Source organism: Ascaphus truei, chromosome 13 (genome assembly GCF_040206685.1).
Source record: "Ascaphus truei isolate aAscTru1 chromosome 13, aAscTru1.hap1, whole genome shotgun sequence".
Lineage (NCBI taxonomy): Eukaryota > Metazoa > Chordata > Amphibia > Anura > Ascaphidae > Ascaphus > Ascaphus truei.
In genome coordinates this window covers 45,150,099-45,173,339 of record NC_134495.1, presented here as the reverse complement: position 1 = coordinate 45,173,339, position 23,241 = coordinate 45,150,099, and positions in this window count along the sequence as shown.

The window sequence follows — 23,241 nt, the reverse complement described above, 5'->3', positions numbered from 1 at the left end:
TTTCAAAGCATGTATCTGCCAGAGTCCGTGGGTACATAAAAGCATAGCATCAGTAGGATACACTGTGAATAACCTCTTAAGGGGTTGTGCTGTAGATCTACGCTAAAGGGTCAAATGCTGTATCAAACTCCCCCCTGTTGGGGTCCCGACACTTTAGCCTCTAATAAAGATGCAATCTATCATTAGTGCATATAGTATACTTCCCAAGTAGGGCTGCAGCATCTCATCAGAATTGTATGAGAGTTTTGTTTTATAGATCTTCCCTGCTGACACTATACTATATGCACTAATGTAGAACACAAATAAGTATAATGAATGATAAAAATCTAACATTAGAGGGCAATAGGACTCACATCAGCTCCAGATACTCACCTCTTAGAAGCCTTGGGTCACCAATTAGAGGACAAGAAAGCAGAAATGAAAATAGATAAGGACAAAGAGCAAGGCCTAAAGCTAATAGTTGCATTGTTACTCATGCTGAAATTAATCTACCGGCCATCTCTACACCTCTGGAGTCTTTTTTAGGAAAAACAACAAGGTCCAAAACGAAAGACACATATCGTTCAAAAGAAATAGAGATGCAACTGAGGGAGAAGATGAGGAAAGATTTCTTCCAGCCCAGACAAAAGAGAGAATACAAAGGCACACAAGAAGGGGTAAGAGAGGAGGAAAGAAGGGAGGGACGAAGGGGGAAGGAAAGATGTGGTACCCCCCACAGACGCTGTTGAAAGAAATGGGTATTTTTAACCTTTCTGTAAAAAAATTAAATAATCAGCATGCGAGTATCCTCCGTAAGGGCCTTTATTTTTCCTCAAATAGTGAACCGTAACTCTTTGAGTTATTTATAGACCTAAATAAATTTATAAGGAAAAAGAAAAAGAGGAAAAGTGCCCGATCCATGTGTAAAATCCAATAATAAAGGTTTAATGACACGAACAAAGACAAATGCACACTCACACTTTGCCAGTAAATTAAGAGCGTTGTATGGGACAAGCCCATGCGCCAAGAAGTATCAGACTGTGGTAAGTTCGTTCCGTCTCGCTGTATGAACCAAAAGGCTTCACTGCTGCTGGTGTCACCGTCGCAGCGTCTCTCCGGCAACCCGAATGAGCAGCCTGTAGTTCCTGTTCCGCACGGCTTGGGAATTGGTCCGAGAACTTCCTCTCTGGTGTCTGGCTCCTGGCATCTGAACTGCTTCACCACCGTAGTTCATTGACCATGTGACTCTACGCGTTTCTTCCGACTCAGCAGTTTTCATCAGGGAATGGACTGCACTTGTAATGGCTTACTATTTATTTATTTTTTTCAACTTTCTATTTTATTCATTTTTCAGACATACAGCATTTGTAAAACATATTATAACATGAGTCAATTTTTCTGCTATATGCACTGCCAAACCAACTCACAGATAAACACACTAAACAAAGACTCGGTGGGGGGGGGGGGGGGGACGGTGACACATTAGGATAGAGGGGGGGGATGGGGAAGGGGAACCTTTATGCCACAGCTACTAGTTCTGCCGTATACCGCTGCCTCTCCTGATTTCCCATCTTGTTGAATTTGTGTCCCTTCACTTTGCAAGCTCCGCTTGCGTCCTTTCTGGCCACTTGATCCGGGACCTCTATAGCCTCGCTCAGTCATGTCCGTCATCGTGTTACGGTAACTGCTAATCATTGAAGGAGAACTCACCTTTCACTATCACAGCCAGATGGTGGCATTGCTCACCCCCATGATGTCGGTTTGCGCCAGCCACGGAAACCAGACTTTTTGAAAATTTGAGCCAGTGTCATTGACCAAACTTGTTAATTTCTCCATCTGGCAGACGAACCAAATTCTGTTCCGAATCTTTTCTAACGATGGGATTGTGTTCTGGTTCCATAATGCCGCTGTCTCACACCTCATTGCTGTCGCAAAATGGGCGACCAATTTATTCCCTGCTCTCGACAGGCCCTCCAGGGGTTTGTTTAATAAGAATAACCAAGGATCCAGAGGAATTTCGAGGCCCAAAATCCTCTTCAACCAAACCTGAATTTGTTCCCAGATCGGGCGCAATCGAGAGCAAGACCACAGCATGTGCACCAGCTCTCCGGGCTCTCCACATTGTCTTGGACACAAGGGGGAGTAACCTGGTACAAATTTAAATAACATAACTGGGGTGAGGTACCACCTCATTAAAACTTTATATGAGTTCTCCTTCAATGTCGTGCAGATCGAGGTTTTCGCTACTGCCTCCAATATATCTGTCCAGTCCTCGTCCTCCAGTGTTTCCCCAAGGTCCCTCTCCCACTGCATCATATAGTCAAGGTTTTGTCTACTTCCCTCTCCAGGATTGATCACTTCTTTATATAATCGAGAGATAAGTCCCTGTGTGCCGTGCCCACGTGCACAGAGCGTTTCAAAATTAGTCACTTTAGGACGGTTAGTGTATTTGGTGTAAAATGCCCGGATCTGGAAGTATCTAAAGAATTCTGTTTTCGGGATGTCTTTATCTGACTTAATCTGTGTGAATGTTTTAATAGAAATTCTGCCTTCCAGATCCTTCAGCCTCCCGTACCCACTCTGTTTCCAGAGTAAAAAGTGTCCCTCGTCCATCCCTGGAGCAAAATCGGGATTTCCAAATAATGGGGTCATCAGCGAGCTCCTAGTGGTCAGGGCACATTTAAATTTAGTGGCTTCCCAGACTGCAAATGAGTTCATCATTGAGGACAGCGGTCTTGAGATCTGTTTTAGTCTAACTTTTGGGTACCAAATGAGGTTATGAATTTCTAATGGGGCACACAGCTCACGCTCCATTTCCACCCATCTGCGTAGTTTCGGATCTGTGTGCCAGTGGATAATTTGGCTAAGTTGTGCTGCTCTATAGTATGACAACAAGCAAGGTACCGCCAGTCCGCCTGCAGTTTTGGGCCTCATCAATGTTCTTGCCTTTATCCTAGCTTTTATGTTTTTCCATATACTGTAAATGTAAAGATCTTGGCCTGCATGTCTCTGATGTCTGCCCTATCTATGGGTATGGGGAGTGTCTGGAATAGATATAGTAGTCTGGGGACCACACATATATATATATATATTTATATACACCACACATACATATATACACCACACACATATATACACACCACACACATATATATACACACAACACACATATATATACACACCCCACATATATATATACACAACCCAAATATATATATATATATATATATATATATATATATATATATATATATATATATATATATATACACCACACATATATATATACACACCCCACACACACATATATATATATATATATATATATATATATATATATATATATATATATATATAAATATATATATATATATATATATATATATGCAAATATAACTGTATGCTCATCTGCATGTCTTAGGCAGGTCTGCAACCCCGCCTTTCCCCATCATCACCCAGCATACAGCACTTCCACTGCAGCAAGGGATTCTGGGAAATGACATGCAAATGAGCACACAGTGTCACTTTTATATATATATATGTGTGTGTGTGTGGTGTGTATATATATATATATATATATATATATATATATATATATATATATATATATACAGACATATGGAGACCAGGGGATCCTGATAGCCAAAAAGAGACAGCACACTGCAGGTATGGTATCAAAAAAGTGTATTCAGTAACACAAGGCCGCCAACGTTTCGGTCCTCCCAACGGGACCTTCCCAACTGGACCTTCCTCAGCACACAGTGTCACTTTTTGCCTCAAAAACCATTTTTAACATGGTTCCCTATAGGCTTAAGCTTGCTGCATGGTCACAGCTTTGAGCCTATAGGGAACCATGTTAAAAATGGTTTTTGAGGCAAAAAGTGACACTGTGTGCTCATTTGCATGTCATTTCCCAGAATCCCTTGCTGCAGTGGAAGTGCTGTATGCTCGGTGATAATGGGGAAAGGCGGGGTTGCAGACCTGCCTAAGACATGCAGATGAGCATACAGTTGTATTTGCATATTTGCTTTCCTGTGGAGGGTTTTTGTCACTTTTTTTACTCAACATAACTTAACTCAGTATAATGGTATAGCCTATCCCATAGCCTCTTTGCATACCCAGTTAAACTCAACCCCACAATGATGAGACCCATCAAGGTCGAAACAGCTGTCTGTGGGTGGTTTTCTGGGTATGCACCTTAACCCTGGCTGTGCTCAAAGCTGTGACCATGCAGCAAGCTTAAGCCTATAGGGAACCATGTTAAAAATGGTTTTTGAGGCAAAAAGTGACACTTTGTGCTCATTTGCATGTCATTTCCCAGAATCCCTTGCTGCAGTGGAAGTGCTGTATGCTGGGTGATAATGGGGAAAGGCGGGGTTGCAGACCTGCCTAAGACATGCAGATGAGCGTACAGTTGTATTTGCATATTTGCTTTCCTGTGGAGGGTTTTTGTCACTTTTTTTACTCACCATAACTTAACTCAGTATTATATACCTATACCTATACCTATACCTATACCTATACCTATACCTATACCTATACCTATACCTATACCTATACCCATACCTATACCCAGTGTTCGACAAACCTATACATTTGCTCGCCCCGGGCGAGTGGATTTAACCCCCGGGCGAGTAAATATTGGCCCAAGCAGCACACGTGTGATACTAGGTGGCGAGTAGATTTTTTTGTTCGGCGAGTAGATTTTTTGGTGATTTGTCGACCACTGCCTATACCTATACCTATACCTATACCTATAATACCTATACCTATACCTATACCTATACCTATACCTATAATACCTATACCTATACCTATACCTATACTTATACCTATATACACCACACACACACATATATAAATAAATATATACATATGTGTGGTGTGGGTATATATATATATATATATATATATATATGTATATGTATATATATATATATATATATATATATATATATATATATATATATATATATATATATATATATATATATATATATATTTATATATATATATATACACCCACATATATATATATATATATATATATATATATATATATATATATATATATATATCCACACCACACACATATATATACACCACACAATATATATACACCACACATACATATATACACCACACATACATATATACACCGCACATACATATATACACCACACATACACCACACACATACAGAGGCGGCACACTTTATTTGACAGCGGCTCGTTCCGCAAGCCGGGAGATGTCCCGGCTTGCGAGCCGCATCCCCTCGGCGTGCCGCGCATCACCGATGCGCGGTCACGCGTCATCGGGTGCCTGTGCCGCCTGTACGCGTGCCCAGGGCTCCCCGAGGGAGCCCTGGTGTCCGCGGATGTGGGGGACGGCGGTGGGATGTTCCGGGGGACCCGGCGGACCTGGAGAGGAGAGGGGGAAGCCCCGATCGGCGGGCCGCTCCTCCGAGGCTTCGGCGCGTGCCCGGGACACCCCGGCGCGCGCCAGGTTACTGTCACGGCCGAGACCGGGCAAATGCTCGAATAAACTCGGCCGCGACAGTACATATATATATATATATATATATATATATATATATATATATATATATATATATATATACACCACACTTGTATATATACACCACACATACACCACACATGTATATATACACCACACATACACCACACATGTATATATACACCACACATACACCACACATGTATATATACACCACACGTATATATACACCACACATACATATATACACCACACATACATATATACACCACACATACATATATACACCACACACATATATATATACACCACATATATATATATACAACACACACACACACACACCTCTCTGTGCTGCCTCTACTCTGTCTGGGGGCTCTGCTATGAACACCGACACAGTAGTTGAAATGCCAGCTGCAGCCCCATTGGATGGGAGCGGTCACGTGACTGATCCTCCGCTCCCCCAAGCGGCAACATTTCAAAACTGCCTGTCTCTTCTGATTTTCTCAGCCTCCGCACGCATCAGCAAGCATGCGGAGGGACAAACTATAGCTGTGCTGATAACAGATGCAGGGGCTTTGTGCATCTGTTCAGCGCGGCTCAGCCCGCCTCAGCGACGCTGATTTTACTATGTCCTAGGCCTAATGCTTTGCTCGTTTTATCGTTATGTCTCACCTTCTTCCCATCGTACAATCTTTCATAGTATGCTCTAAACTCCTCAACTATGTGTTTGGGATTAGCAGTCAAGTCTCCCATTCTAGTTTTAATCGACTTTATTGTGTAGTTTTATTGTTTGTTGCGAATTTTCCTAGCTAGCATGGTATCTGGCTTTTTCGATTTTTTGAAAAATATCCTCTTTGTCCAACTCAGTGTCTTTTCAGCCTGGGAAGTAAGGAGTAGGTTAAGTTCTTACATCCTTCAACTCCTTTAATGTCTCCTCTCTACCCGTTCGGTTATGCAGTATAGAGAGTTCATGGAGCTTATCTCGCAACTGAGTCATTTTGGCCTTGCTTTTTTCCTGCCTGATGCTATATTAATCAAGACCCCTCTCATTGTGGCCTTGTGAGCCTCCCATAAGGTGACATGGGACTCCACACTGCCTATGTTTGTCTTAAAGAATTGCGAAATCTCGTCTTTTATACTTTGTGCTACTTCTGGGATCTTAATTAAAGATTCATTTAGTTTCCAATTTGCTCCTGGGCTGGCCAATTTAATTTGAGAGCACCTCAGCTCAATCGGTGCATGATCTGACCATGAAATATCATGGATTCCTGAGTAGGAGATCTGCGGAACCAGTCTATTTGATATGAAGAAGTGATCGATTCTACTGTAGCTGTCATGCGGGTGCGAGTAGAATGAAAAGCCTCTAGGGTGCTGCTCCCTCCAAATGTCTACTAACTGTTTGTCCCTGATACCCTGTCGAAGTGCCATCACCCCTTCAGTCCTGTCCTTGGTCCTCTGTTGTGTTCTATCTATTGTCGTGTCTAACCTTTTATTAAAGTCTCCTGCAATCACTAGAATCCCTTCCGCCACCCTATCCAGTAGTTCAAAAAATGAACGAAAGAACTGTGGGTCATTTTCACAGGGGGCGTAAACTGAAGCCAGAGTTAAGCGACTGTTATGTTCTGTCCCCGTCAAGATAAGGTATCTTCCGTCTGTGTCTCTTTTAACCTTACCCACCTTAAATGGAAAGCTATTGTGAAACAGTGTCGCCACTCCTTTTTTTCCCCCGTGAGCGGACGCTAGATAGAACTGGCGGAAGTTGGCATCCAGAAACCTAGGGTTATTCCTAGCATGAAAGTGGGTCTCCTGTAAAAATAAAACGTCTGTTTTTTCCTTTTATATTCTTTGAATGCGATTCTCCTTTTCTGGGGACTATTCAAGCCTTTAACATTATGTGATACCCAAGTTACAGCCATAGTGTTTTGTGTGCGAAGGTGCTTACCAAAATCTGATGCCTTATCAGGAGTACGTCAAGGGACTGCAGCCGGCTTTCCGCAAACCTATTCTTGCCATAACGGTCCCGGGCGTAGTAGAGGCGGGGGTTCGGGGAGACGGGGAAGGGGACACTCACAGGAGCAAACAGGGGAAACAAGACAACATACAACATACCGAACAAATTCAACAATCTCTGCTGTGAGCTAAAACTGATCCTGTCGGACCAAAGCTCTTGTGCCCAGGGGCAGCATACCTCCTCCCCGAACCCTCCCGCTAGGGACTGAAGGCATCGACTCTGCTGGAGTCTATTCTCCCCTGGGACTTCCCCCACTGGCCCTGATGTAACTACCCTTGTGGGGCCATGGAACATACCTACTGCCAGGGTGGCGTGACCGCTGCCTAACCCCCGGTGCTAGCTTCTGTTGTCCTAACCACAATGTAAAACTTGTACTTTGTAACATTCTCCTTTTTGTATAACACCCAACTATCTATTAGTAATAACTATATAACTTCATTCAACACCCCTATCCCATTCCCTTGCTTCATAGTCTGCCCTGTGTAAGTGTGCAGAAAAATGTTTGTTATTAACCTGCTGCATCTTTGAGTTTCCCTGTACCTTGGCTGTTGCAGCCTCCCTCTGTATCTCTATATTGTGACTCTCTGCTCTTTCGTTCATATCCGTCTGTTAAGAGCTTAGCCTAGTCTTAATCTCTCCCTCTACCCCAATTCTGAACCCCTTCTCCACTGAACTAACCCTTCCCTCTGCTACCTCTCCTTACACCACCCTCTCTTTACCCCCTTACCTACTAAACCTCCTCCCACCCCCCCCCTTACCTCCTAAACCTCCTCCCACCCCCGCCCCCTTAACTCCTAAACCTCCTCCCATCACCCCCTTCCGTCAAACCGTGTCCGCCTCCTTCTGCGGCATAGCCGTTCTGCCTCCCCCCCGTCCCTCCTCAGTACATTAGGGCTCTCGGCGGCGGAGTTCACGCACAAGAAACAAGACAACATACAACATACCAAACAGATTTTCCCGGTTATGTGCGGTTTTGTGTCATTTTCGGCCGGAGTGAATTGCGTTATTTTCACGCCCGTGATTTAAGCATTTTATTCTCGCTGTCTGCAATACTGCAATGCCGTGTAAAAACTCATGGGGGCGTTTGCGAGCTGTTGTCTTTGAAGTCTAATACCTTCGCGGTTCAACCTACAGTACGTCAGTACACAGTCTGTGCGTGCGCGCGCAGTAATAGTAAAATTGCATATTTAATGTACATGAATTTGCAGTGCTGTGCTGCTGTACGGTACTGTACTGTATGTCTCATTTGAAAATTGTTGAAATGCATAGGCGTGTACAGTACTGTAGCAGTGTAAAGGGAACCCTCGCTACTGACATTGTTTGAGTAGCCCTTTTGACAATATTGTATCTCCTTTCACATGTCATTGCTACACACTGTATCAAACATTTATAAACATTTAGAAACCATACACTGTATCATTGCATATACAGTACTTACCTGCCCTGTTAGAGGGTATAGAGCTACAGTAGCGTAGAATTTATTTGGTATACATACTCCTTTTTGGTCTACCCTTCCTCCACCTTATTTTTAATTCGCCGCTAACATAGGATTTATGTATTTTAATTGAGGATCTCTCCCAATAAATTTGTTTTTAACTTGATTTCATTGCACACATTACATCTCTCCCACATCATTCCTTTGAACGTGTGTCTGGTTTGAATCACATTCCTGCTTGACAGCAGTAATTTGCTGCGCATGCGCTTGTAACTTCGCCAACCACTGACTTAGCCGTTTCAAAGCAGCGCGGCTTTCTGCGCCATTACGGTCAATGATAGGACCCTCCTCGCCGGCGTGACCCTTTCTCGCTGCCATTACTGGTCGGACCCTGTTGGGGTCAAGTGAGGGGGTTCCTAACATCTATGGGCAAAATGAATTTTATTTCTAGGTGCCCTAGAACAGAAGTTCCCACGCCAATTGGCCGTGAACTTGGCCGAGGCCCTAGTTCCCACGCCAATTGCGCGATCATTGCTCTTTTTTGACAATGTTGCCGGTCTTGCGGCTTTGCGGTCTGGCAGTAAAAAAACAGTGCAGTAAGCCTCGACATTTGTTACAATGTCAAAGGAGCAAATGGAAACACTGTAAGACAAATCAACATGTCCTTTTATTGGTGGAGTAAGTACAAAAACATTTATTTACAAATACTGTACAATGTAAATACATTTTAAGTGCACAGCAATTCAAAACATCAACAGGTGTATGGTTTTACTGCTACAGTACATGTGTGAAAACATTTGTCAATCAGTATGGTTTACAGTCACATGTTTTAAAAACAAATTCTTAATTCACAAAAAAAGCAAAACGCAATATCTCCTTTATTAAAGAACAACAAGGCAATACATACTGTATACTGTACAGTGGGATGGTGTGCAAAACAGTCTGCACCACTACAGTCCTCGACCCAAAATACAATACATTCTTTAATATCTTTAAAATATAAATATATAAATACATAAATATAATTTATAATAATCCGTTCTGTGGGTCTGAGCGGGTCGAAATTTGCCTGGTCCTCATGCGGAAGTACCCTTGCCATAGTGAGGCACAGGGAGTTAAAGTGACTTGCTTTGTATGTACTGTGTTTGGGGGTTGTATTTGGGGGTTTATTGATCAAATTATTATGATTATGATGAATTGCCTTTTGAAATTACAGTACTGTACTCTACGGAATCAGTTATTTCTTTGAACTGCAACACAACTTACTAATCCTTCAGCCCTTGTTGCTTAATGCACATGAGTCTGCCACCCAACCCCCTCTCTCCACAGGGTCGTTAATGTTCTGAATATTGCCATTGTGTTCTTAATCTGTCAATGGCCGAGCTACAAAGCATCAGTGCGCCTGCGTGTAATCACACCCCCCCCCCCCAACCCAGTAACGCTTTGGAAAATCCCTTCTCGATTTTGAAATGTAAATCCGATTTGCACAGCATTGTGAGAATTGAGAGTAAAAAAACCATTAACTGATTCATGTTGTTTTGTCATTCATTCTTATACTGTCGGGGGGGGGGGGGTTGTGGTTGTTGTCAATGATTATGATACGCAGGAAAGTGAATAAATATTTATTTTATTTTATCATGAACCAAAAAATACAAAGATAAAAATAATCATGAATAATACATACTGCAGCCTTTATTAAATTCTTCTGACAGATTGAAATCGGAGAAAAATGTACAAAACATTTGTAAAACATGGAGATACATGAAAAATGGACATTTATATGAATATTAATTATTAATACATACTGTAATGTACTGTATAATATATATATATAGAAATATTATTTTTTCCATCTGTACAGTATCTTGTTCCTCATTCTGTGAACAGTACAGTACTTCATTGAGTGAGGAGAGGTTTTGTGTAGAGTATACGTGGTGCTTTGGATATACATTTTGCAGGCACAGGTCCCTGCCTGTCCGGTGGAGCTAGCAATCTACTGTTTGTTTTTGGTGCCTGAGGCACAGGGAGTTAAAGTGACTTGCTTTGTATGTACTGTGTTTGGGGGTTGTATTTGGGGGTTGTATTTGGGGGTTTATTGATCAAATTATTATGATTATGATGAACTGCCTTTTGAAATTACAGTACTGTACTCTACGGAATCAGTTATTTCTTTGAACTGCAGCACAACTAACTAATCCTTCAGCCCTTGCTGCTTAATGCGCATGAGTCTGCCACCCAACCCCCTATCTCCACAGGGTCGTTAATGTTCTGAATATTGCCATTGTGTTCTTAATCTGTCCATGGCCGAGCTACAAAGCTTCAGTGCGCCTGCGTGTAATCACACCCCCCCCCCCCCCCCCCAACCCAGTAACGCTTTGGAAAATCCCTTCTCGATTTTGAAATGTAAATCCGATTTGCACAGCATTGTGAGAATTGAGAGTAAAAAAACCATTAACTGATTCATGTTGTTTTGTCATTCATTCTTACAATACTGTCGGGGGGTGGGGGGAGGGGGATTTGTGGTTGTTGTCGATGATTATGATTAGCAGGAAAGGGAATAAATATTTATTTTATTTTATCATGAACCAAAAAATTACAAATATAAAAATAATCATGAATAATACATAATGCAGTTTTTATTAAGTTCTTTTGGCAGATTGAAATTGGATAAACATTTAGAAAACATTTGTAAAACATGGGGAAACATGAATAATGCACATTTATAAGAATATTATTTAATAATATATACTGTAATGTATAATATATATATATATATATATATATATATATATATATATATATATATATATATATATACTGTATACAGTATAGTAATATTATTTTTTCCGTCTTTATCTTGTTCCTAATTCTGTCTACAGTACAGTAGTTCATTGAGAGAGGAGAGGTTTTGTGTACATCATTACTGCTGTTTATATACTGTACATTTTACTGTACAAACAGATTTGACTGGACACCAAACCCAATCCCCTCCCAGCAGGCCACCCTTTTTTCCTGAAACAACAAGAAAACAAAAAATTAGTGCAGTTACTGTATGTGCGTACTGTATTAAGGCATTGTGTGATGTGTAGTACTACTGTAGATGGCTGGTGCTGCTTTCTCTGGAAAGACAAAAATTGAGCAGTTACTAGGCAATTACTGTAGTACTGTCAAACTAGTCTACTGTATACTGGAACTACTGTATACTCTGACTACTGCTAAATTCTATGTACTAGAACCTGATGGCTGTAAAGAAAAACTGTAACTACTGTATACTCTGACTATCTGGAAAGAAAAAATCTGTGCCATACTTACCTGTATCATACTGTACTTACAATACTACAGCACAGTACTACTTTCCTGATGCTTGCCCATTACGCGCGATGACAATGGGCAACACAGTGGCAATATGGTCTATATATTTATTGCAGCGTTCCACGGTGAGTACATCGTTCCAAAAACTCATTATGCCTTTCAACAACTCGTCCTTTTTGGAGGGTTTCGCCACTTTCCGGATATGGTCCTTCAGCTGATGCCAGACCATTTCGATCGGATTGAAGTCTGGCGATCTGTCATTGGAAAAAAAGGACAATTAGTTTAAGAGATACAGTACAGTACACAGTGAAAACAGTGGGGAAAAAAATGAGACACAGTTACCGCACTTACTCCGCTGGCGTCTTCACCCAGTTGATACCGCGCTCAAGGATATGCGCTGTTGACGCGGTGTGCTTCGGATCGTTGTCCTGGTAGAAGCGGTGACCATTGGGGAACTCGCGTGTGATGTATGGCACTATCTCAGGGACAATGTTGTCTTGGAAGAAAGCTTTATTCATGATTACTATAGCAAGAAAAGAAAAGTGCTCAAAAAACTGCACAATAGTACAGTACAGAGCATACAGTGAGGCTACACTAGTAAAGTACAGTGCATAAGGCTACATTATATTTTATATATTTCACCTTCAAAGATGACAATGCATCCTGGTCCACGCCTAGAGATGGCACCCCACACATGTAGCTTCACGGGGTGTTTTGGCCGCGGCTTCAAAGATATGCGGCCTTTTTTGTGGAATGCAAAGCTTTCAAATCTCTCCAGCGACACAGTAGACTCATCAGTGAAGATGCAATCCTGGAAAGTCTCCCCACTGGCGATCCATGCCTGGGCCTGGACAACTCTTTTGATTTTGTTTGCGTCCCGTATCATGGGGTACGCTCTGTAATGACAAGGAATAAAACATTTTAGCGGCACAGTACAGTACAGTACAGTTTCCTAAACCACACTTTTACCTCCTGTACTGTCCAGTACTAACCTCACACGTCCAAATTTCCATCCAATGCTGCATCTCATCGTCTTTATGCTGCTCTCGGATACAGTCAGATTGTGCTTTTCCTGCAGAATGTTTTTAACCCTTAATGCACTCCTCTCATCATTCTCCTCACTTATTTTGTCCACCAGAAGAGTTGTCTCCCTATAATGTAAAGAAAATATATTGTTGTAATATAAATATAAATATACAAAAAATATATACTGTTGTAATATAAATATACAAAATATATATACTGTTGTAATATAAATATAAATATACATCCTATATATACCGTTGTATGATAAATATAAATATAACAAAAAATATATACTGTTGTAATATAAATATAAATATACCAAAAATATATTCTGTTGTAATATAAATATAAATATACAAAAAATATATACTGTTGTAATATAAATATAAATATACATCCTATATATACCTTTGTACGATAAATATATATAAACAAAAAATATATACTGTTGTAATATAAATATAAATATATAAAAAATATATACTGCTGTAATATAAATATAAATATACATCCTATATATACCGTTGTACGATAAATATAAATATACACAAAATATATACTGCAAATACAAAATAAAAGTCCCGGCGCTACAATTGTCCCAGATACCGTGATCCAAATGAAAAGTTCCAGATGAAAATCTCAGATAGATGGTACAGGATAAATTCACAGAGTCCCAGGGTGTTGTTAAGTCCCTTTAGCGATGTCCGCAGTGATTCTGGGGAAACATAAGAGGTACACACCAATTGCGCAGTATGCAATTACTCCTGGCCCCAATCTGAACCAACGGACATAGAAACCCTACTTACAAGATGTTAATCTTTCGTGTTCGAGGGAGAGAATCTGTGGCTGTGTCTTTGTTCTGCCTCAGTGATTCACGGATCCCACGTGACCGGCAGCTGTGATCTCTTAATCCATGCAGCAAACAGCATTCACAGGGGACGCAGGTGAGGCATTGCCATGTAGGAACAGAAGGATGACACAATAGTGTAATACGTATACACTTTAATAAAATACTTTAAAAACAAATCACCCACACTTACAGTATAAGGGGGATGACAATGAAACTAACGAATGCCGTCCGCGACTTGTCCACAGCCTGCTATACACTCGGGAGCCTTCCTGAATGGCGTTCTCTGCAACTCCCGGCCGATGACGTCAGCGGCAAGGCTAAGCAGGGCTCTCTCACAGCATCAGTGGACTATGGTGGCTGGACCGGCTCAAACACTAAGCTCCTCCTCCCTACGCGTTTCGTGACTCTGCGTCACTTCCTCAGGGGATAGGGGAGCTTAGTGGGAGCAGTGTTAAATACCATTGCATAGCAGGAAAGTCCACCCACAAATGGGAGGTCCTGGACTTGCTGACAATGGATGATGGGGTTTAAGCAATTAGCAGCGATTGGTAACCAATGGCTGCTGGAATCAATTGCATTGGTTGAACATGCTAGTCATGCATTCATAATTATTGCATATATTTAAAACATGTGATTAATATAATTACATTGTGGGTACTGTTAATTGTAACACAAACATATATATTGTTATATGCCTGCTGGACACGCATCAGTATAACACAACACATATACTCTTCTCACCTTAAGATGAATATCAGATGGAAGTACAAATAAAAATGAAATAATGGTGAAATTAAGAATTAAAAAATTAAAAAATTCAAAATTTCTATGTGTCTTTTAAAAAAGCTGCCAAATCGAAATCAATATTTAAACCTAGGGGACACAGAGTTCTAAGTGTATAAATCCAGTAACTTTCCCTTCTAGAAACTAGATTTAATCTGTCCCCCCCACGCCAAGTGCCTTTGGGATTGTCAATGCCCATGCATATTAAACCCTGTGGGTCCTGGTTGTGTCTAGTTCTGAAATGGTTTGAGACACTGTGGGTCTCGAGGCCCCTCTTAATGTTATACAGCAGCGGCAGCTCTTATTCGAGCAAAAGCCGCCGGCTGCATGCGTCTGGGAAGCGGGTAGCCGCGGCGCGTGGCGGCGCACTGTGACGTCACAGTCACATGCGCGCCCGGCTTCCCCATCTTCCCCAGGCTTCCCCGACACCCCTGGAGATGAAATTAAGGTAAGCGGGGGTTCGGGGAAGCAGAGGGGCAGAGCAGAAGCCGGGTTCGGGGTCCGGAAGGGGGTGTAAATTGCGCGCGATGAGGAGGGGGGGTGAGTGGGGGAAACGCGGCGGAGCGCGTTTATTACTGGCGGCAGCTGGGGCAGATCCCGGCATGCCGCCGGCATTTAGTTCAATAAGATATGTCGCTACTGTACATGTGTTCAGCGAACCGTCGCTTAAGGGGCCTACCAGTGTGCCCCACATATTGCAACCCGCATGGGCATTGCAAGAGATATACGCAGAAGTTGGTTTTGCAATTAATAAATGTCTCAATTTCAAATTCCTTTTTAGTGACACTGGATGTGAACGTTTTGGTTTTTACACTATACTTACAGCCAATACAGTTTTGACATACATAATATCCCTTAAGGCCATTTAACCAAGTTACATGGCGGTCCCTGTGATTGTCAATAGGACAGCTTGGGGCTAGAGAGGACTTCAAATTTCTAGCCCTTCTATATACAATCTTAGGTTTGTCTGGAAGGCAGGTTTTTAATAAGGGATCTCTTTGGAGGATATTCCAATACTTATTAAATGTTTTGGATATAACTGGAGCCAACCCATTATACTGAGTAATGAAAAAGGGAAATTGTTGTTCTGCCCTTTGCCCTGATGTGGTGACTTTTCTAGTTATTAGAGTGGCCCTATCGATTTTATTTACCTCTGTGATGGCCAAATCTAATTCGCTATTTCTATACTCTCTATCCAAAAAAAATTCTTTGAGATCCTTAACCTGTTGCTGGTATATTGAGTCTTCCGAACAATTTCTTTTGATTCGTAGTGCTTGGCCCTTCAGGATATTCTGAAGCCACCTAGGGTGATGGTGGCTTGATGCTAATAAATACGTATTAGCATCAACCTCTTTATGGTATGTTCTGGTGTGGATGATATTATCAACTATATAAAGGGTAAGGTCGAGAAAGTTAATAGTGGACTTATGATGATTGAATGTAAACCTTAAGTTCCATGTATTGGTATTTAGATATTCCTGGAACTTTCCCAGTTCATCTAATGACCCCCTCCAGACACACAGCACATCATCAATATATCTTTTCCAGAGCACCAGGTTTGCACTGAACGGGTTGGAGGACCATATATGATCCTCCTCCCAGATGGACATGAATAGGTTCACATAACTAGGTGCAAACCTGGTTCCCATTGCGGTGCCGCATGTCTGGAGGTAGTACTCGCGATTGTAGCTGAAATAATTATGGGTCAGGATGAATTTGATCCCATCTAAGATGAACTGTTTCAGATTATCATCTACCTCCACATCTTTGTCCAAAACTCGTCTAATGGCATCAGTCCCATCTGATGGTTGATCACCGTATACAATGAGACTACGTCGCATGTGACCCAGCAGAGTTCACTGCTCCAAGTTAGATCCTGTATCAGGGTTAACACATGCGAGGTGTCTCTCAGGTAGGATGGGACCTGGACCACATAAGGTTGGAGGAGGTGGTTTAAAAACTGGGAGAGATTGGATGTCAGCGATCGTATCCCTGATATTATGGGACGGCCGGGGGGTCTCTCAAGATTTTTATGGATCTTCGGGATGAAATAGAACACTGGTATTCTTGGTTGTTCTATAGATAAGAACTCTAGTTCTTGTGTTGTAATAATTCCATCCCGAATTCCATGGTTCAAATGAGTCACCATTTCGTCTTTAAATGAGTTGGTGGGGTTACTATCTAGTTTCAAATAGGTAGTGGTATCTCCCAGTATTCTAAGTGACTCTTCTTGATAGTATGATAAATTCATCACTACCACCCCTCCCCCTTTGTCGGCCGCCTTAATGACTATTTTGTTGTTGGTTTCAAGGGATTTGACAGCTTTTTTCTCTTCCTGACTTAAATTTTGCCTATGGCATTTAAAGTCTATACTGGCTTTTTCTAGGTCAGAGATAACCATCTCGGCAAAGGTGTCCACAAAGCTCCCTTTCATCCCTTTAGGGTAAAAGGTGGACACATTTTTGAAGGGTGTTAATGGTTTTTTTTTTTGGCGTATTGGCCAAACTTGGCGTAACAACTCCTCTGCTTACCGCATCTCTCATGTAATATTTTTTTAGACTGATCTTTCTCAGGAATCTGTGGACATCCACAAATGTGTTGAACATATTGGGTCCATTCACAGGGGCAAAATTAAGACCTCGTGATAGGACATCTAATTCAATCTGTTTTAGGGGAGTGTCGCTAATGTTAAATACATTGCTCTTTACCACTTTCTCCCGTGCTCTGGTCTTTTTCTTTCTCTGTCTCTTCTTAGTCCCTCCTCTCTTCCCTCTGAATCGTCCATTCTGGATCTTTTCCTTTCTGGGTTTTGTCTGCCTGGTTGTGGCCTGGGACCTCTCCATCTTTCTTGCAATGGAGCCCGACCTGAGCGATGTTCTAAAAAAGAAGTCTGTTTCTGATTAGACTCATCTTGTCCTATATGGGGTCTATCTACTGGTGACCTATCACTATAATGTTGTTCTATATGTGGAGGTTCATCTATATAGTCCCTAATTTCCCTTGAATTGACTCTATCGCGTCTAAAAATTTTCTTTTTAGTTTTATTTTGATGAATAAAGGGATTGGTTTCCTGTTTAGTGAATACTTCCACCTTTGATTCTCCTATCTGACCTTCAGATTTATCGCTTTTAGTAGAGTCAATTCTATCTCTAGAGGGACCTATTGATTGTGTTCCCTGATGCTTATCTTTATCTATTTCGCTAATCATGATAGTTTTTTCCGTTTTCCAATTTCTTTGTTTATTTTCATCGTAGTCCTTTTTGTCTCAATGGGCACCAGGTTTGCACCTAGTTATGCGAACCTATTCATGTCCATCTGGGAGGAGGATCATATATGGTCCTCCAACCCGTTCAGTGCAAACCTGGTGCTCTGGAAAAGATATATTGATGATGTGCTGTGTGTCTGGAGGGGGTCATTAGATGAACTGGGAAAGTTCCAGGAATATCTAAATACCAATACATGGAACTTAAGGTTTACATTCAATCATCATAAGTCCACTATTAACTTTCTCGACCTTACCCTTTATATAGTTGATAATATCATCCACACCAGAACATACCATAAAGAGGTTGATGCTAATACGTATTTATTAGCATCAAGCCACCATCACCCTAGGTGGCTTCAGAATATCCTGAAGGGCCAAGCACTACGAATCAAAAGAAATTGTTCGGAAGACTCAATATACCAGCAACAGGTTAAGGATCTCAAAGAAATTTTTTTTGGATAGAGAGTATAGAAATAGCGAATTAGATTTGGCCATCACAGAGGTAAATAAAGTCGATAGGGCCACTCTAATAACTAGAAAAGTCACCACATCAGGGCAAAGGGCAGAACAACAATTTCCCTTTTTCATTACTCAGTATAGTGGGTTGGCTCCAGTTATATCCAAAACATTTAATAAGTATTGGAATATCCTCCAAAGAGATCCATTATTAAAAACCTGCCTTCCAGTCAAACCTAAGATTGTATATAGAAGGGCTAGAAATTTGAAGTCCTCTCTAGCCCCAAGCTGTCCTATTGACAATCTCAGGGACCGCCATGTAACTTGGTTAAATGGCCTTAAGGGATATTATGTATGTCAAAACTGTATTGGCTGTAAGTATAGTGTAAAAACCAAAACGTTCACATCCAGTGTCACTAAAAAGGAATTTGAAATTGAGACATTTATTAATTGCAAAACCAACTTCTGCGTATATCTCTTGCAATGCCCATGCGGGTTGCAATATGTGGGGCGCACTGGTAGGCCCCTTAAGCGACGGTTCGCTGAACACGTGTATAACATTAAGAGGGGCCTCGAGACCCACAGTGTCTCAAACTATTTCAGAACTAGACACAACCAGGACCCACAGGGGTTAATATGCATGGGCATTGACAATCCCAAAAGCACTTGGCGTGGGGGGGACAGATTAAATCTAGTTTCTAGAAGGGAAAGTTACTGGATTTATACACTTAGAACTCTGTCTCCCCTAGGTTTAAATATTGATTTCGATTTGGCAGCTTTTTTAAAAGACACATAGAAATTTGGAATTTTTTAATTTTTTAATTTTTTAATTCTTAATTTCACCTTATTTCATTTTTATTTGTACTTCCATCTGATATTCATCTTAAGGTGAGAAGAGTATATGTGTTGTGTTATACTGATGCGTGTCCAGCAGGCATATAACAATATATATGTTTGTGTTACAATTAACAGTACCCACAATGTAATTATATTAATCCCATGTTTTAAATATATGCAATAATTATGAATGCATGACTAGCATGTTCAACCAATGCAATTGATCCCAGCAGCCATTGGTTACCAATCGCTGCTAATTGCTTAAACCCCATCATCCATTGTCAGCAAGTCCAGGACCTCCCATTTGTGGGTGGACTTTCCTGCTATGCAATGGTATTTAACACTGCTCCCACTAAGCTCCCCATCCCCTGAGGAAGTGACGCAGAGTCACGAAACACGTAGGGAGGAGGAGCTTAGTGTTTGAGCCGGTCCAGCCACCATAGTCCACTGATGCTGTGAGAGAGCCCTGCTTAGCCTTGCCGCTGACGTCATCGGCCGGGAGTTGCAGAGAACGCCATTCAGGAAGGCTCCCGAGTGTATAGCAGGCTGTGGACAAGTCGCGGACGGCATTCGTTAGTTTCATTGTCATCCCCCTTATACTGTAAGTGTGGGTGATTTGTTTTTAAAGTATTTTATTAAAGTGTATACGTATTACACTATTGTGTCATCCTTCTGTTCCTACATGGCAATGCCTCACCTGCGTCCCCTGTGAGTGCTGTTTGCTGCATGGATTAAGAGATCACAGCTGCCGGTCACGTGGGATCCGTGAATCACTGAGGCAGAACAAAGACACAGCCACAGATTCTCTCCCTCGAACACGAAAGATTAACATCTTGTAAGTAGGGTTTCTATGTCCGTTGGTTCAGAGTGGGGCCAGGAGTAATTGCATACTGCGCAATTGGTGTGTACCTCTTATGTTTCCCCAGAATCACTGCGGACATCGCTAAAGGGACTTAACAACACCCTGGGACTCTGTGAATTTATCCTGTACCATCTATCTGAGATTTTCATCTGGAACTTTTCATTTGGATCACGGTATCTGGGACAATTGTAGCGCCGGGACTTTTATTTTGTATTTGCATTTGTTTCACAGGTTGGGAAAATCTGTTTATTAGTTCCCTTGGCAGCTTATACACCACTTAGAAGTGGTGTTCACTCACACATTGAGTGATCACAACCTTATCACCAACTTATTGCTTATTCACATTATTGTGATTTAATTGCACATTGTAGATTAGCGCTTGTTAAGGGTATCATTGTTGTTTGTACAAAATATATACTGTTGTAATATAAATATAAATATACAAAAAATATATACTGTTTTAATATAAATATAAATATACAAAATATATATACTGTTGTAATATAAATATAAATATACATCCTACTGTATATATACCATTGTACGATAAATATAAATATACAAAAAATGTATACTGTTGTATTATAAATATACAAACTATGTTGTAATATACAGTAAATCAACAGAAATAACAACAGTATTAGATACAGAACTGTACTGTAGATGGACTGTACTGTATGAACAGTACAGTACAGTACAGTACGTAGAGTTTTCTAGATTTTTTTTTGTTAAGTTTCATAAATATACTTACGCGTTAGTTACCCTTGGTGCCCTTTTGCGGGTCTCTGTTTTTTCCGTATGCATAATAGCACACGGTGGTTGCTGGCACAATGAGATCAGAAGTATCTAGCCAGCGCTGGATAGCAGCAATTCGTTGTCCGCTCGTGTGCATCTCCTTAATTCGCATGCTGAGCTCCTTTGAAATCTTTTTAACAGGCATTGCTGCGAGTAGAAAGAAATACAAACACAAGAATGTATATTCAATGTTTAGTCGATGTGTATTCAATGTGCAGTGAATCCACAAAATGGATGGTGTATTTATACGGTAATGACTCACATTACAGAACGCCCACTTTCAACACCTGTACCTGGTCACCATGCATAAAAGTTTACACACTTTGCATAGCCCACCACTCGATAACTGTACTGTACCGTATGTTTATCTGACCTTGCCCTTGTCCAGATACTGCATTGTGCCACCTGCTTCCATGGAGCAACCCCGATTCTATGGACGCAGGAACCCACTCGCCTCTGCCGTGCCTGTCAAGCTGAAAAAGTGAAAGGCGGCAGCCATTTCCACGCCAAGGCCAAAGCGACAGGCTAAGGCCAATAAAGAAAACCTTCTGTTGACCCCAAAGGCTAAGAGTTTTCTTAGACGTAAGCCTCATTAGGTCAAGAAGATATACGGTTATGTACTCTCGACGCAAAATGATTGGCAGCCAACCCATCGAACCCGCAGACCACTTCCTCACATACGCTTCGACGACTATGCTTTAGCTGTCCCGGAAATCTTCAGCCCGTCTTCTCCACCCCCATCTTCTCCGGTTCTATCCGACGACGACGCCGCCTCTTAAATCCACGTGTCACTTTCTCCTTTGCTCTTAGACGACTCCGCTTCTCGCCCGGAAATCCAAAGGTCACTTTCTCCATCCCTCTTCGACGACGCTGCCGGTTCTCCTCTCCTAAGTATCCACAGGTCACCTCCTGCACTCTTCCTCGATGTCGATGCCGCTTCTGTCCATGGAACCCCCATCTCATCCTCCGTTGCACCCATCCTCCCAGATGTCCAGACGCCATGCACAAGAAGCAGCTCGTTAGACCGGATGCTGAATGGGATAAGTGTGGATCTCCCCGGGAATTCTATTGTGCTGGCAAAGATAGATATTCTTCTGGAGACAATGCTAAATGTGGAGCAATGGATGCTACAAATGGATCAACGGATGGAGCAGCGGATGCAGAAGATAGAGGCTGACATAGCGGGCATACATTATTTGCTCGGTGCTAATGCCCTGTTTCCCCGACGCCGGAGCAGGGGGGTGACATGGATGTGATGAATGGGACCTTCGACCCCCTTCCATCACCAAGCGCACCCCCTCCACCAGAAGATGTAGTGTACCAGTACATGTATGCCGTTGAGGAGGACATGACAACCCCGTCAAGACCACGCCAGGAGACAACACGGCGACCACGACCAGAGGAAAGCTTCCTCCCAGACAACCTACCATCGCCCGTCACCTCAAGCACACCCGCTCCCAAAAGACCTACATTCGCTCGCATCGATACGGTGCCCGACATCACCCTGTGCGATCTGCCACCGAAGCTCAGGGAGAAGTATAGGGTGATGAGTGCTGGTGCACCCCACAAGTATGCCTTGTTCATATTTAAGCACTATGTTCCTACTCTTTGTACTGCGAGTGGGCCTTCAAAGTGAACTACGATGGGAATCGCGTAAAAAAGGCCCTTCCTGTCAATTTAAGGAAAAACATTCGGGATGAAATGCGGCGCTTTTATCCAATTACAGATCCTGTAATGAGAGGCGTTCGAGACTGCATTAATGGCATTTTGCGCCATGCAAGGAGTCGGCCATGGCTGGACAATGTGGAGGACTTTCTGTGAGACCATACTGTTGTGCTGAACTGTATTGTACTGTACATGTTTTGACCTACAGTACCTGCTGTACTTAAACAAAGGAGATGTTGTTGTGTGTTTTTTTACACAGGACATGCACAGTCCCTGGGGGCCGCAAACAGGCTTTCTGCCATTGACTTGCACTTGCACTGAGCAGAAACCTGGAACCCATAACTCCGGTTCTGTTCAACCTAGAGGGCTCAGATTCGGTCACCATGTAGTCCTAGTTCCGGTAGGATTGCATGGCAAATAGCGACCCTCTCGTGGCAACAGAACG